This window comes from Artemia sp. Qi Xiang Cuo, chromosome 11 (assembly GCF_049724085.1).
Source record: "Artemia sp. Qi Xiang Cuo chromosome 11, ASM4972408v1, whole genome shotgun sequence".
Classification (NCBI taxonomy): domain Eukaryota; kingdom Metazoa; phylum Arthropoda; class Branchiopoda; order Anostraca; family Artemiidae; genus Artemia; species Artemia sp. Qi Xiang Cuo.
In genome coordinates this window covers 62383508-62400544 of record NC_142804.1, presented here as the reverse complement: position 1 = coordinate 62400544, position 17037 = coordinate 62383508, and positions in this window count along the sequence as shown.

The window sequence follows — 17037 nt, the reverse complement described above, 5'->3', positions numbered from 1 at the left end:
CCATAGAAGATAGGAATGGCTATACTATGATTGTGATTATTTACCATGAAGATAAAAAGTCTCACTTTATTTCTAATTTTTCTTAAATTCAGTTCATTCATCTAACCACCAAAAACAATAGGTTAGGTTAGGTTAGGTATAAATAAATATTAATAAACAATTAGAAACATTTCTCCATGTTTAAGTTAGGTTAGGTTAGGTAAACTTATCACGAGAGCTCAGGATAAGCTAACCTAACCTAACTTAAACATGGTAAAAAGATTAAATTAGGTTAGGTTAGGCTAGATTAAGTTAGGTTAGGTTAAGTTATGTTAGGTTTGCCTACGTACGTGCGCGTTCGTAGGCTAACCTAACCTAACCTAACTTAATCTAGCCTAACCTAACCTCATTTAATCTTTTTACCATGTTTAAGTTAGGTTAGGTTAGCTTATCATGAGCGCTCGTGATAAGTTTACCTAACCTAACTTAAACATGGAGAAATGTTTCTAATCATTTATTAACATTTATTTATACCTAACCTAACCTATTGTGTTTGGTGGTTAGATGAATGAACTGAATTTAAGAAAAATTAGAAATAAAGTGAAACTTTTTATCTTCATGTTAAATAATCACAATCATAGTATAGTTATTCCTATTTTCTTTGGAAAAAATTTAGAATAGAAACTTAAATTTTTTATATCTTTGAGAAATTTTGAACTGACAAGTAAGCATTTTCATTTTAAATAGTAAATTTCAGAATTGAGCTAACTTTTATTTTATTCTCTAGGAAAATTCAGAGGAGAACTTTTAAATTTTACAGTACTTCGAGAAAACTCAAACTTAAATTGGAGTTTCATATCTTCCTGAAAAATATTCAAAATCAAAGAATACCTTTTCCTATCTTCTGTGAAAAATTTGGAACAATGTTTTAAATTTTTTCATCTCTTTGAGAAAAATCTGAATTGTAGTGGAAAATTTATATTATTTTAGGAAAATAGACTTGATCAATAACTTATAAAAAATGGAGAGGGGACTCTTGGGGGGGCCCTGGGAGGGTGTGTGAGGGACCGGGGGTGGGCAGGTGGGTCCTGGGGGAGCCCGGGGGACCAGGGCGGCCCCGGGGCGGTTCTTGGGGGATCGGAGGAGGGCGTTGGGGGGGTAACATTTCGAAATTTTTACTTTCTAGTTTACTTTTTTTTTGCGGCGCATCCCTGCGGCGCATCCTGCAGCGCTTACCTGCGGTGCCTCCCTGCGGCGCATCCCCCACGGCGCTGTTCTGACCCGCGGCGCATCCCGGCGGCACATTCTGCGGCGCTTTCCTGGCCCCCGGCGCATCCCGGCGGCGCGTCTCGGGCCCGGGGGACCTTGGGAGCCGGGGGGAGGGCGTTGGGGGCACAGGGGGGCCTTGGGGAGTCGGGGGCCCAGTTGAGGACCGTTGGGGCCTTGGGGAGCGGGGGGGACGTTGGGGGGCGGGGGGTGGGCCTTGGGGGGCCGGGTGGTGCTGTTGGGGGCCTGGGGGACATTTGGGGACCAGTGTAGGGCCTTTGGGACCCCTTTGGTCCAAGGGCGCTCGATGGGCCTTTGGGGGGCCCGGGGATGACCTTTGGGGGTCTGGGTGGGCCTTTGGGGGCGCCGGTGGCTCTTTGGGAGCCCGGGAGATCTTTGAGGACCGGGGGGAGGGCCTTTGGGGTCCGGGGTGCCCTTTGGGGGTCCGGGGGAGGGCCTTTGAGGGACCGGGGGGACAGTTGGGGGCCTGGGGGACATTTGGGGGCCGGTGTAGGGCCTTTGGGACCCCGTAGGTCCTTTGGGAGCTCGATGGGCCTTGGGGGGGCCCGGGGTTGGCCTTTGGGGGTCTGGGTGGGCCTTGGGGGGCGCCGGTGGCTCTTTGGGAGACCGGGAGACCTTTGCGGACCGGGGGGCGGGCCTGTGGGGTCCGGGGTGCCCTTTGGGGGTCCGGGGGGCCCTGTGAGGACCAAAGGAGGGCCTTTGAGGGTCTGAGGAGGGCGTTTGGAGGGTTGGGGCTCTATGGGAGCTTGGGGGACCTTTGTGTACCGGGGGCTTCCTTCGGGGTTGGGGTGGGGGATCGGAACCCTTTGGGGTTGGGGTAGAGGACCTCACAACACTGTTGAAATGGAACTTGTGTATTATAACGACCACAGAGTTTCACCCTCAAATTCTCTTCTAAAACCTTTCCTAAAATCTTCTTTCAAAATGTCTCTAACTGTTTCACCGAAATAATCCCATAAAATGGATAAAACGGTTTCGCCCAAATAATCCCTAAACGTAATTTCAGCGTGTTCCTTTTGTTTGGCATCTCTGACCTAACGCATTTCAAATTTCTTGGAACCCCTTTCCTACGTTAATCTCTTCATCTCATAAATTTTCCTAGCTAAACTATTAGGGTTTCGTTAGAATATCAATTTATCTCTCCAACTTAAAGCTCCGTGAACCCGTATTTAAAAATAGAATTTCTATCTCTTTAGACTCCCGCATAATTCCAAGATAACATGTGATGTCAATTATAATTCCTGACACTAAAGATCAATGAAGCCATATTTAAAAATAGAATATTAATTTTTATCTCTGACCTAAAGAACGTTTATCCCTCAGACCTAAGATTAAAGAATCCTTAATGTTTATTAATTCTCCCCTTCTTGAATCAATAATTTCACCTAGAGATTATGTAAATCAAATTCACATGTGCTACTCGTGACAGGACCACATGGTTTATGGTTTTCCAAGTGAGAAAGTTCCTGTTTTTTTCATTCTCACTGAGAAAACCATAAGACAGACATGAATTGCTGTTGTCATCCTTAAATGTGACAAAGTCCCTGTTTTTTCATTCTCAGTGAGAAAACCATAAAACAGACATGAATTGCTGATGACATCCATACATGTGACAAAGTTCCTGTTTTTCAAATTCTCACTGACAAAAACCATTAAATATCCATGAAAAACATCAAATAAATCGACCAACACACATAACCATCCAAGAAAACATACATAAATGTGACAAAATTCCTGTTTTTTTAAATTCTCATTGACAAAAACCATAAACCCCGTGGTTCTCGTGCCAATATATGGTGTTAAAAAAAGTTGTAGGTGGCAGCAGGGGTGAGGGATTGCGCTGGTACCCCCATTTCTACTGTTGTCATCCTCTAAGACCTAATTTCCAGTTCTTTCAACTAGGTTAAACAAAATGGCTATCTAAAATTTTGATTGGATGTGTTTGGAAAAATGGTGGACGTGAGAGGGGCGTTAGTCTTTCTCCAATCACTTTCAACTATTAAAAAAGGCACTAGCCCTTTCAATTTCCAATGAAATGAGCCCTTTTGAAGTTTCTACGACAACGCTTTCAATAAAACCTTATATGCCCCCAGGGGATAACTTACAGCCCTGAGGGCTGGGGGGGGGGGGGGGTGTCATCCTCACAGACCTAATTTCGAGAACTTTCTACTACGTTGAATAAAATGGCTATCAGAAAATTTTGATTGGATGTGTTTGGGGGAATGGTGGGCGTGGAAGATGTGTTAGTTGCCTTCCAATCACTTTCGACTATTAAAAAGGGCACAAACCATTCCAATTTCCAATCGAATGAGCCCTTTCCGAAGTTTTTACGACAATTCCTTCAATACGAAGTGGCCTGTTCTAAAACCAAGAAAAAGAAATACATTGTGCCAACATCGTTCTTTACTTAGGCAGCGCTATTGCGCTGCCTATGATGAATATCCAAAATACTTTTTTCCTCCTTGGATTTAGTCAGTGATGCCAGTCAACTTTCTAAATTTAATCCAAGGTTTTGTTACCGTCCAATCACTTTCAACTAATAAAAAGGGCACTAGCCCTCTCAATTTCCAATTGGATGAGCCCCTTTTGAAATTTTTACAACAACTCTGTCATTAAAGACTTTATATACCCCTGGGGCATAACTCACAACCTTTTCCCTGGAGGCTCAGGGAGGATCGTCATTCTCAAATAAATAATTTCCAGAACTTTCAACTATATTAAACAAAATGGCTATCTCTGAAATTTGATTGAATGTGTTTGGGAAAAAGGTGGGCGTAGGAGGGGGGTCATTTACTCTCCATTCACTTTCGACTATTAAAAAGGGCAATTTCAATTTCCAATCAAATGAGCCCTTTTTGAAATTCTACAACAACTTTCTATATAAACCTTATATGCCCCCAGGGCATAACTTACAACCCTTGCACTGAGGGCTCTAATGGGGTTATCCTAATAAAAGACCTAATTTCCTGAACTTTCGACTACGTTGAACAAAATGGATATCTCAAAATTTTGATTGGATGTGTTTGGGGAAATGGTGGGCGTGAGAGGGGGGTTAATTGCCCTTAACTCACTTTCGACTATTAAAAGGGCACTAGCCCTTTCAATTTTCAGTTGAATGAGCCCTTTTTGATGTTTTTACAACGTCGCTTTCTATAAAAACCTTACATGCTCCCAGAGCATAACTTACAACCATTGCCCTGAGGGTTGTGGGGGGACGGGTTGTCATCCTTAAAGACCTAATTTCCAAAACTTTCAACTGCATTGAATAAAATGACTATCTAAAAATTTTGATTAGATGTGTTCTATTCTATGAATATAGTTACGACATGTGTAGATTTTATTTCTAGAACTTCATTTCCACTTTTTTGTTGTTGTGCTAGGCTAGTAGAGTCCGTGAGCAGAAATTTTCAAAAAGTACCAGTTACAGTCCTAGATTGTCTTTCACTTTATTTTTACACAAAGCCTTGAGGGGATAAAAAGTCTTCTTAAGCCCTTTCTATAAGACGAAACTATTACCTTTGAAGATGAAAACATGTTTTGATCATTTAACCATTCTTGTTTTAAAGATTTCCGTGTGTGCCATCCTAAATGTTCTAGTGAATTCCCGCATAGCTCTTCTGATTGAAAAGGGATGGGATTTTGTAGAGAGCGAAATTTTTTTATTTGTGCATGCAAACTACAGGTCAGTTTGCATATTTTCTTCTGCAATTATTTATTCAGTATTCATTTATTTATCCAGAAACTTGCTCATGGCAATCGGTATCAAGATGCCAGATCAGTCACAAACTTTTTATCTTAAACACCTTTTTCGCGTGCTGACCAATGGCCTGCGTTGTGCAGGTACCGATCTGCTGATTCGCTGTCTTCGGCAGGTACCGATCTGCGGAGTGCAATGCGTGGTTGGGGGCAAATCATCCGGCGCTTCCCGTATTTTCTCCCAGATTTCCCCAGGTACCCATTTAGAGCTGGGTCGACTCTGGCCAGGGGCGGATGGGGGGGACTCCCCCCCTAAAGGGCCTCAGAAAAGACTTTTGTCTTTTCTTTTGTCTTTGTCTTTTCGAATTATATTTAAATATATATATACAAAATTCTTTTCTTTCTTTTTTTTTCGATGCATGCTTTAAAATGGAACTGAACTGAACTAAAGCATACCAAATTGCCTGCAAGAAGCAAAGGAGAATATGGTTTTGAAGTTGCCTTTCAAGTTTAATAGGTTGTGGCCAGGTTTCCTTACAAAAGTTTTTGAACTTGTTTCGAGCTTTTAATTTTTTCGAATGAGTGGAATAAGTACGGACAAACAACTGTGGCGAAATCGAAGTAACATTTTAGACATCACTTGAGGAAGTTCGTTCTGGTCCATCCTTGACAGGTATTGGAGTCTGAATAGAAGAAGATGCGGCTGAAAAAAATCGAAATCACTCATCCTCTCAGGTCTGACACTGTGGAATTTGGTAAAAGAACAAAAACATTGGAAGAAGTTCGCTGTTCAGAAATTGACCAAGAAGAAACGGTAAGAATCAGCAATATCTTCGCTATTCTTTCTGGCATTGTGGACTGTACCAAGGTAGCAAGGAAAACTGGATTCCGTCACCAACAAACTAGACACTGCAATACAAGCGCTAGACATAGGGCGATCAACCAGCGAATATAGAACTAGGTTTATTAGTGAGTCAGAAAAATTCATTTTTCAGAAAGTGTCAAGAATGGAAGGAGTAGAACCTGAAGCCAAAAATTTACAGCAAACTGGAATCGTAAGAGTCAAGCACAATCCCAAAAATCAATTTTCCAACAAACGAGAAAATCCAATCCCAGAGTTCCAAGCATCAGTTGCAGTTTGTTAGAAACTGGTACAATTAGTACCCGCACCTAGAGTATAGTGTCGAGAAATATTTGGATTAGCTCACTGCTTTGCCTGATCGTTGTTTACAACAGGACCTGGCCGTGAATACAGAAACAAAGATTCTTCATTTATAACAGGAACTAGAAACTGGCACAAAATGCGAAGCAAGGTCGCCAAGGCTGAAATGCTCATCATTCACTTCCAATCAAATAGTCACAAAGCTTCTGTAGGTTGTTTTATTCAGAGAGATAAATCATTACCAAGCTTAGTAAGGAGAATCTAATGAAAGATATAGAGCCAGAAAAAAAGGAAAAGAGGCCGTCGCATTATATACATGTTGCTAGATGTTGCCATCGCTCTAGGTAAACAAAGGTTGGCATTTCGTGGGAAGAATCATGACGGAGAAAATCACGTTAAAGGGCTGGGCACACGTAGCTGATTTTGGGAACTGATTTCCAAATCAGTGCCGATTTTAAAAGAAATCGGCGTTGATATGAGCTTGAAAAATTTTCTGGTTTTTGGTGTCAATTTACAAAATGAGCGCCGATTTTAATCATGATCATCACAAAAAAATAGGGATACAAATAAATAGACAGCCAGTGATGTCTGTGGTGAAAGACCCCGCTAATGAGCTGAGAAATAAAACATAGAACTGAGCAGAGATCAATCATGCAACTATTAATAAATTCCAGTTTAATATTTGTGTCCATGATTCTTTATTTTGAAATTCTCGCGCAATAAATTTTTCTTTCAACGAATTTCTCTTACCGCTATCGTTTGTCCACTGATGCTGAAATCGGTTCCCGAAATCAGCTATGTGTGCCCAGCCCCTAAGCTAGCTAATCTTATTTCGAGACCCAATATTGGAATGAATCATCGAATGAAAAACCAGATGAAGCCGAATGTCAACAGCTATCTGTCAGGTAGTGGGCAAAATAAATTAATTGCAACTGTTGTAACAGAGCGAGTGCAAAAATCGTAGGAGAAGTTAGTGAAGCAAAATTGTATAGCATCTTCCAATACAAGACACCCCCTTTCAGACTTGGATAGTGTTGGAATTTAGGTATGCAGTACACTGATAGAGAGGGAGTCGCTAGAGAGTCTGTACTCGTCATTGTAGATTCTGAGTCAAAGAAAGGAGCTGATATAGCAGAAGATAAATATTCGAAAGGCTCCTATCAATGAAGAAAAACTGAAAGAAAGGCCAGCTGAAAGAAAGGCAATGAAAAAAGGCCACGAGTTTTTCGAAAGGCTCGTATCAATGAAGAAAAACTGGCATTTCAATGCTACGACTTTACAAGTAACATGAGTGAACACTTCGATGGAACACAATTTCACATTTCCAAAATGTTTGGAATAAATATTCAATATCTAAAGTGCCTAGTCCACAGAGGGAACATTATCGTTCTTTTTACAGAGATTTGCAAGAGACTTTTGCAGAAATTTGCAAATCCACTAGAAGTATCATTGAGTTTGCCCAGTTGTTCTCTCTAGCAAAAAAGAACAGACGAGGGTTGCCTTTAGTTTACAGAGCATTCACTTTTGCAGAAACTATTGCGGTGACATTGGCCGAATGGAACGAATATTTAGCAAGATGAAAATCGTCAAGAACAGATTGAGGTCAACTATGGGAAACTATCGACTTGACCTTCTCATGCTCATGGTGTAAGAAAAAGACATACTGGAAAAAATTAACCCTAACCTACTTGTAGAAAAGTGGAAAGTTAAAAAGCCGCACAGACTTAAAGTTTAGCTAATTTTCTTTGCCTTGATTTTGCTTTTATACCTGAGTTTTTCTCTACAATATATGGCAATTTTCTGCAACTAATGAACGTTATTTTAATACCCAAAGAAAGAAGTAACAAATGTCGGTTGTCGTCAGCACCTACCCAAATTTGTTGGTACATTTTGGACTAACTAGTTTTAACTAGCTAGTTAAATTTAACTAACTAGTTTTGCTAACTTAAATTATGGCTCGGCGTGGCAACACTGACAAAAATGTGGTACTGACGTAAAATTTCAAATTTTTGAAACAACCAAATGAAAAATGTTCAATAATCGTAGTTTTCAGGTGTGAACAAGCCTAAGATCGGCCCAGGGGGGGGGTTGTAATTGGTTCTTTAATTAGTTATTGCAAATGGTTTTATAAGTTAAATCGATGTATTGGGATTTCAATCAATGAAATTTACAGTTTATCTGTTGATTTTCAAAAATTAGCCAATAAATTATAAGACCGAAAATTTAAATATTAATTTAAGCGAATCAGGTATCACTTTCTCTCATTTCCTCTTTCCGTTTTTTCATATTCTTCTCACTTAAATGATTTCTTCTTTCTTGTGCTGCGCTAGGCTAGAGCATAGACTACGAGCAAAGACATCCAAAAAGTACCAGTACAGTCCTTTCACTTTATTTTTCTGCTAAAAAAAATTCCAAGAAGATAAAAAGTTTTTTTAAGCTAGATCAACCTTCATAATTTAAAAGAGAAATTGCAATTAAGAAATAGTATTACTTACCAAATAAGTCTTTTTCATGTCTGAAGAAGAGAAGAAGTGTTCGCCTCTTTTCATTTCAGCTTTCTATAATTGGACAACTGTAGGAAATAACAGCCAAGGGAAATGATAAGGGCCATTGGGATTAAGCTTTCCCAACAATGCATTAATTTACGTAGACAGTTAAATAGCTATTCTTTTTTTCTTCGCCTATTTAGACATTATACCTTCTGCTTGTACAGAATTGTTCTAATTTGGAATTCTAAGGCAAAATATGCTCACATTTTTTTAAATGGCAAAGCCCGGCAAATAGTCAAATTCGGCTGTGGCAAATGCCGGATTAAACCTTATGAGGTCCGTAATCAATAAGATTTGTGGGGCCTCTTTAGATATAGCATATTTTTTCATACCATCAAAGCACAATGATATGGGACAGGCACATAACAGGAATGTGTATCCAAGCGGAGAGGCGCGTGTTCGGAAAAACGCAAAAAAAAACGCAATGAAATTTGTATGGGAAGTATAAGAAATAATTAGGAAAATCTTTACCTTGCAGGAGGATGCGAAAAGAACATTTTTTCGCCCTCCCTTCTAAGATACAAATGAATAATTTGTCTGCAAAATTTTTTTTAGATAAAACTAAAAATCCCTCTAAAAAAATTAGGTGAATGGATGAAATGTCGAAAGAAAATTCAAATTTTGGTTGGATGTTTTGGTAGTCAATACCCAAGTCTGCCTTTTTCATTTCTTAATTTTATGTCACTTGATCTTTTTTTGGAGGGGGAAGAGGGGCTAGATAATTGATCGCAGGGCTTTTGGATTCTTATACCTCTACTACAAATTTTTGCGATTCCATCCTCATCCTCTTTGTTTTTTGCTCCTCTAAACACAAAGCGCTAGGGTGTGGCAAATATAAAGCGACGAAAATAAAATGAGTTATTCGAATAAATTGCTTACTTTTCCTTATACAGCTCAAAAGTAGATTGTACAAAAGAAAAAAAAAACAAAAATACCTGTCAAAGTAAAACTTTTTCTTCAAGAGATTTCTTGAGTACGTGACTTTTTATCTTCAGGTGATTTAAAATTCAGAAGAAAGTTTGTGGCTCAAAGGCAGTTCTAAATCTCCTCAAAACCAAATTGAACTAATTTGTTATCAAACTCTTAGTAAGTATTGACAAAGGAGAATGTTATCAAGTTTTCAAATCAAATGCGGGGAAAAAATTGTTCAGAAATAACATTGCGAAATAACAATTCCACCACTGTTGCCAAGGCTCGAATGGTCTAAAATCAAAACACATTAAGTGCCCAACTTAGATTTTAAGAAACTGTATTATTAGTAAAATGATACCATACTTCTAAATTAGGTGAGGGGAGGGACATAGTTGGGATTTGTTGCCACAATTTAGTTTTTTAGATGCAGGATTATTAGTTTAATTATGGGCGGACTCAAAAATCTGAATCAAGGTCCAGGCCAAAAAGGCCCATTGCCTAAGCACCCCCCAAAAAATAATAAAAATATAGCGCCAATAGCTTCTGGGCTGTGTGTGCTCCCTTCGGGCGTGATATTGTGAAAGCCAATATTATCTGTAAACAATGGGCAAAGTTAATAGCTTTTACCCCTTCTATAGCTGTGAGATTTTTCGACTATTCTGAACAAATGTGCTATCTCAAAATTTTCATCGGAAGACTTTGGGAAAAATTGGTTGAAGAGGGAAGGGCTAATTACCCTCCAACATTTTTACTCGCTTAAAAAGAGCTCTAGAACTTGTATTTTGCGATCAAATGAGCCCCCTCTCAACCTTCTAGTATAATTGGTTGGATACGACCACACCTGGGGAAAAAAAAACAACAAAAAACAAGCAAATAAACACGCATCCGTGATCTTGCTTCTGGCAAAAATGCAAAATTCCAAATTTTTGTATATAGGAGCTTGAAAACTTTACACTGAGGTTCTCTGATATGCTGAGTCTGATGGTATGATTTTCTTTAAGATCACTTGATGTTTTTTGGGCGTTCCCCCCCCCCCTTTTTCCAAAATTAGGCAAACTTTCTTAGGCCCATATTTTTTGATAGGTAGCATTAAACTTGATGAATTTTATATATTCTGAATAAGAATCTAAATTCTATTCTTTTGATGTATCCATAGCTGACTTTGCCGACGACATAGCGCTAGTTGCGAGCACCGTCGAAAAGATCACCAAAGCTCTCCAGGTGCTCTCAGAAGAAGCCTCGAAAGTTGGACTGAAGATCAACTGGCAGAAAGTTATGCTCCTTGAGCCCCCCACGTCCCGTTCTACTGTAAAGGAAGTCAACATCGGAAGCAACCGAGTAGATGTGGTTGAAGACTTCACTTACCTGGGATCTATTCTGTAGAATGATGGCTTGATCACAAAAGAGCTTACATCTCGAATTGCCAAAGCTTCAGCACTTGTGGGGAGGCTTAGCAGCATCTGGCGAAAGCCAAACATAAGCCACTTTACCAAAATGCGCATTTACAATGCGTCAGTCAGCACCGCCCTGCTCTATGGAGCGGAGACGTGGCCAGCTGCAAAATCTATCCTCAGCGCCGTCGAAGTCGCTCAGACGAAACATCTCCGAAGAATCGAAAGACTTCACTGGACTGACTTCGTTAGCAACCAGACTCTCCTGTCACGTACGGCTCAAACTTGTTTCTCAACGCAGCTCGCCCAGCGTACTGTTAGATGGTACGGCCACCTCCTTCGCATGCCACGCAACGCCCCAGCACGGGTCGCATTCGACTTCGACCCCACCCTACACGGATGGAAGTGACCCAGAGGAAACCCCCCCACTAGGTGGAACGACAAAACCAATAAAGTCGTCACCCAAGCCCACATTCCAGTGGAAGAACCTACGAGCCTGGCAAGCAACATGTCAATCTGAAGGTGCCTAGCCTCATCAGTCTCTACGCCAAACACTCGGCAGGAGCCTTAAGTCAAAGTTAAGTAAGTCAAGATGTATCCATTGTTACCAAGATTATTTCTTAGAGTTTCGGTTACTATTGAGCCGCATCGCTCCTTACTTACTTTTCGTTACCACGAACTGTTTGATAAGGCTGAGTCAGTTTTCGCATAACCAATTCGAACAACCAGATTTTGATTTTCACCGTCCTTGGTGCTTCTACTTAAAATTCGGGGTTGGGTGTCGAACTTTGTCTAGTGAACGAGGGGCTCATTTGATCGCAAAACACATGTTCTAGAGTCCTTTTTAAGCGCCTAAAAATGTTGGAAGGTAGTTAGCCCCCCTCCCCAACTATTTTTCCCAAAGTCTGATAGCTATGTCTTTGAGGATGACTTAACCCCCCCCCCACAGCCCCCGGAGAAGGGGTAGAAGCTATGAACTTTGCCTATTGTTTAAATATAATATTGGCTATTGGGAATATACTAGGTATCGAACTGATACCTAGATTAGGTGACCAGCAAACTATAAGGACTCTTATAGTTCATGGGTCCTTCACCCCAAGGAGGCTCCTAGTGGGGAAATAGAAAAATTTTCTCCTTTTTTTTGAAGGGCTCCTTTATTGACTCTTTTACTTGATTAATTAAAAAAAAACTTTTTCCACAGAATAAGTTTTTCAAAGAAAAGTAAAGAACTTCATTAAACAAAAAATAAGCAAAAATTAAATCAAATAATCTACCAAGCGTGAAACTACCACAAATCAGCATCGATAAATAACCGAAAACCCAAAACGAACAAAAAATTACAATACACTTTACCTGAAAAAAGTATAAATCTTTTACTTTTATAACTTTAATAAATAAAATAATATTAACATTTTGATTACTAAATATCAGTATATGTATATTAAACTGACAATGCACATGCATTTGTAGTTTTTTCAGTAAAGTGCAAATTTTGTTCTGGCCTTGGGAAGGCATAGGGGTTTTGAGCCCAACTTGTGTTAATTTCTGCTCGTTTTGAGTTTGGCTCGGTTATTTATTGTAATTTCTGTTCGTTTTGGGTTTCATTTATTTATCGTTGCTGATTTTTGGTAGTTTTACGCTTCGTAGATTATTTGATTTTATTTTTGCTCATTTTTGGTTTAATAAAGTTCTTTACTTTTCTTTGAAAAATTTATTTTGTGGAAAAAGTTTTTTTTAATTAATTTCTGTTTGTTTTATATTGACATAGTTTTTTCAGGGAAAAAGAAAATAATACTTTAAATCCTTTCGTTTTTTCTTAACACTTTATAGTTTGCCTGCTATTTGTATGCTGGAGAAAAATTTTCAGCAATTTTTAACAACATATACCCTTTTAAAAATCCGGACACAAATAGTAGTGTTTAATTTAGTTTCATACCTCCTTTAGATGACCGGAAATGGAAAACTTGATACCATTTGGAAAAAAATCTGTTTACTTTCTTTGATTGCATGGATACACTTACGCTATTTTGATTTGGTTAAATTTTAAGAGCAGAAGTAGCCCCAAAAGTTTGGACATAATACTCTCAGTCGTTCTTGGGATACTGCTGAGATGCCTTATTGGGAATTAGCATTAACACAGTTTATTTTGATTTAATCTTCAGGCAACATTTAGTTTTCAAACATAATGGTAAAATGTAAGGGTGGGCGTGGGAGGGGGAGTAGTTGCCCTCCAATCACTTTCGACTAATAAAAAGTGCATCAGCCCTTTCTATTGTCAATTGAATGAGCCCTTTTCGAAGTTCCTACGACAACTCCTTCGATATGAAGTGCCCTGGTCTAAACAACAACAACAACAAAAAAAATAATACATTATACCCATATCGATCTTTACTATAAAAGTGTCAAGCCTTCCATTCACTTTCGACTATTAAAAAGGGCACTAGGCTTTTCGATTTTCAATCGAATGAGCCCTTTTTTAGATTCTACGACAACGGTTTCTAAAAACACCTTATATGCCCCCAGGGTATAAATTACAACCCTTACCCTAAGAGCTGTTAGGGTGGTTGTCATCCTCTAAGACCTAATTTCCAGAACTTTCAACTACGTTAAACAAAATGGCTATCTCAAATTTTGATTGGATGTGTTTGAGGAAATGGTGGGCGTGAGAGGGGCGTTAGTCGCTCTCCAATCTCTTTCAACTATTAAAAATGGCACTAGCCCTTTCAATTTCCAATCAAATGAACCCTTTTGAGGTTTCTACGACAACACTTTCAATAAAAACCTTATATACTCCCTGGCCATAACTTATAACCCTTGCCCTGAGGGCTGGGGGGGGGTTGTCATCCTCAAACCCCTAATTTCCGGAATTTTCTACTACGTTGAACAAAATGTCTATCTGAAAATTTTTATTGGATGTGTTTTGGGGGAATGGTGGGCGTGAGAGGGGGTTAGTTACCCTCCAATCACTTTCGACTATTAAAAAGGGCACTAGCCTATTTAATTTCCAATTGAATGAGCCCCTTTTGAAGTTTTTACGACAACTATATCTATAAAAACCTTATATACCCCCAGGGCATAGCTTACAACCTTTGCCCTGGGGGCTCTGGGAGTTTCTCATCCTTAAATACATAATTTCCAGAACTTTCAACTACGTTGAATTAAAATGGCTATCTACAAACTTTTATTGAATGTTCTTGGGGAAATGGTGGGCTTCAGAGTGGGTTAATTACTCTCCACTCACTTTCGACTATTAAAAAGGGCAATTTCAATTTCCAATCAAATGAGCCCTTTTTGAAATTTCTGCAACAACTTTCTTACGCCCCCAGGGCATAACTTACAACCCTTGGACTGAGGGCCCTGAGGGCGTTTTCATCCTAAAAGACCTAATTATCAGAACTTTCAACTTACGTTGAACAAAATGGAAATCTCAAAATTTTAGTTGGGTGTATTTTGAAAAATGGTGGGCATGAAAGGAGGGTTAGTTGCCCTTCAATCACTTTCGACTATAAAAAGAGCACTAGCCCTTTCAGTTTCCAACCGAATGAGCCCTTTTTGAAGTTTCTACAACATCGCTTTCTATAAAAAAAACCTTATATGCCGCCAGGGCATAACTTACAATCCCTGCCCTGAGGGATGTGGGGGGAAGGGCTGTCATCCTTAAAGACCTAATTTCCAAAACTTTCAACTACGTTGAATAAAATTGCTATATAAAAATTTTGATTGGATGTTTTTGGGGAAAAGGTGGGCGTGAGAGGGGGGTTAGTTGCCCTCAAATCACTTTCGACTATTAAAACAGGCACTAGCCCTTTGAATTTCCAATCGAATGAGCCCTTTTTCAAGTTTCTACGACAAAGATTTCAATAAAAACCTTATATGCCCCCAAGGTATAACTTATAACCCTTGCCCTGAAGACTGCGGGCGGAGTGTCCCTCTCAAAGGTATAATTTCCTGAACTTTAAACTGCGTGGAACAAAATGGCTATCTCAAAATTTTGATTGGATGTGTTTGGCGAAATTGTGGGCGTGGAAGGGGCGTTAGTTGCCCTCCAATCACTTTCGCCTATTAAAAAGGGCACTAGCCCTTTGAATTTCTAATCGAATGAGCCTTTTTGAACTTTCTACGACAACGCTTTCTATAAAAAACTTATATGCCCCCAGGGCATAACTTACAACCCTTGCCCTAGGAGCTGTGGGGGAGTGTCCTCCTCAAAAACATAATTTCTATTTTAAAATCAACTACGCTGAACAAAATTGATATCTGAAAATTTTGACTGGATGTGTTTCGGGAAATGGTGGGCCTGGAAGGGTGTTAGTTGCCTTCCAGTCACTTTCGACTATTAAAAAGGGCACAAGCCACTCCAATTTCCGATTGAATGAGCCCTTTTCGAAGTTTCTACGACAACTTCTTCGATACGAAGTGCCCTGGTGTAAAGGAAAAAAAAAAATAAATAATACATTGTGCCAACATCGTTCTTATATGCTCTCAGGGCATAACTTAAAACCCTTGCCCTGAGGATTGTGGGGGAGTTTCCTCCTCAAAAACATATTTTCTATCTGGAAATCAACTACGCTGAACAAAATGGCTATCTCAAAATTTTTATTGAACGTGTTTGGGGAAATGGTGAGCGTGAAAGGAGTGTTAGTTGCCTTCCAATCACTTTTGACTATTAAAAAGGGCACACGTGACTCCAATTTCCAATCGAATGAGCCCTTTCCGAAGTTTTTACGACAACTCATTCAATACGAAGTGCCCTGGTCTAAAACCAACAACAAAAGAATAATAATGCCAACCGTGTTCTTTACTTAGGCAGCGCTATTGCGCTGCCTGATTTATTGAATATCTTGTACTTGCATGATAACTAGAGGTATAGAAATGACAGTACAGTGAATTAAGATCTTCTAAATAAAATGTATTATGTGTCATTTTTGCTCCGGTTATATGCTGCTCCATAATAAAAAACCTTGTTGGTAAAAAACAGTTATTTAGATTAAAACAATTATTTTTATTAATAATTTTGCTTTCTAATTTGGATATATTTAGGGAATTGAATAGTTTAGTAATTTAAATTGTTACCATAAGAATAAAATGTTTTGTTTTAGAAAATAAGCTACTTGCATTGGCATATGCTTACTTGTATTTGTAGCTTCTTAAATAATTGCTAAAACCGTTTTTAAGCGGTTCTCAAAGGGAAAATTAGCACTGCAATGTATATTTATTCATGCTTTGATTCTCCTGATCTACATTGCCCTACTGATTCTCCCTTTGAGAACAGCTTAACAAATGGCTTTCGACAATTGCTGCAGAAATAAGAAAATGCAAGATTTCATTTTTGGGCGGGACAGCAATGATATTTACTTTAATAAATAGTCATACTAGTTATTTCATGGCAATCATTTCTTCTGTTAAATTTTTTTCATTTCAGTCATTTTTGAAAAATAACTATAAATATAAAATATAAGGAGTTATGCACGGATTGGCCAACATCTAGGATTGGAAATTCCGATTTTCGAATCTACTGTCAGTTCCCCAATATTTGATGTTGCTTGACAGTTCGATTTTTAAATAAGTAGTCTTACTCCTGAGTAAGAGTAGAGTGCTAATATGGAATTCTGGGGGTTTATGTTCCTTCCTATGCTATTCTGGGGGTTTATGTTCCCTCCCATGCTATTTTAAGGGCTTATGTTCCCTCCCATGTTATTTTAAGGGTTTATGTTCCCTCCCATGCTATTCTAAGGGTTTATGTTCCCTCCCATGCTATTCTATGTCCCCTTTCATGCTATTCTATGTTCCTTCCATTGTTGTTCTATGGGACCTCTACACGTGATTAAACATGTTATGAAACTACATGCTATTTGCTTATGTCCCGTTGGTACCATTCCAAACGAGCGGGGATTCCCCCCCTGTTCCTAAACATTGCAAAAAAGATAGCAGTATGAACGGGGATTCCCCACACAATTTTGTTTCAACTCCAAGTTTTTTCAACCAGACTGTTTTTCGAGCCAACATCTGTTTTTTAGGGACCCAATCAGAGACAGTGGAGATATTTACTCCTTTCTCTCAG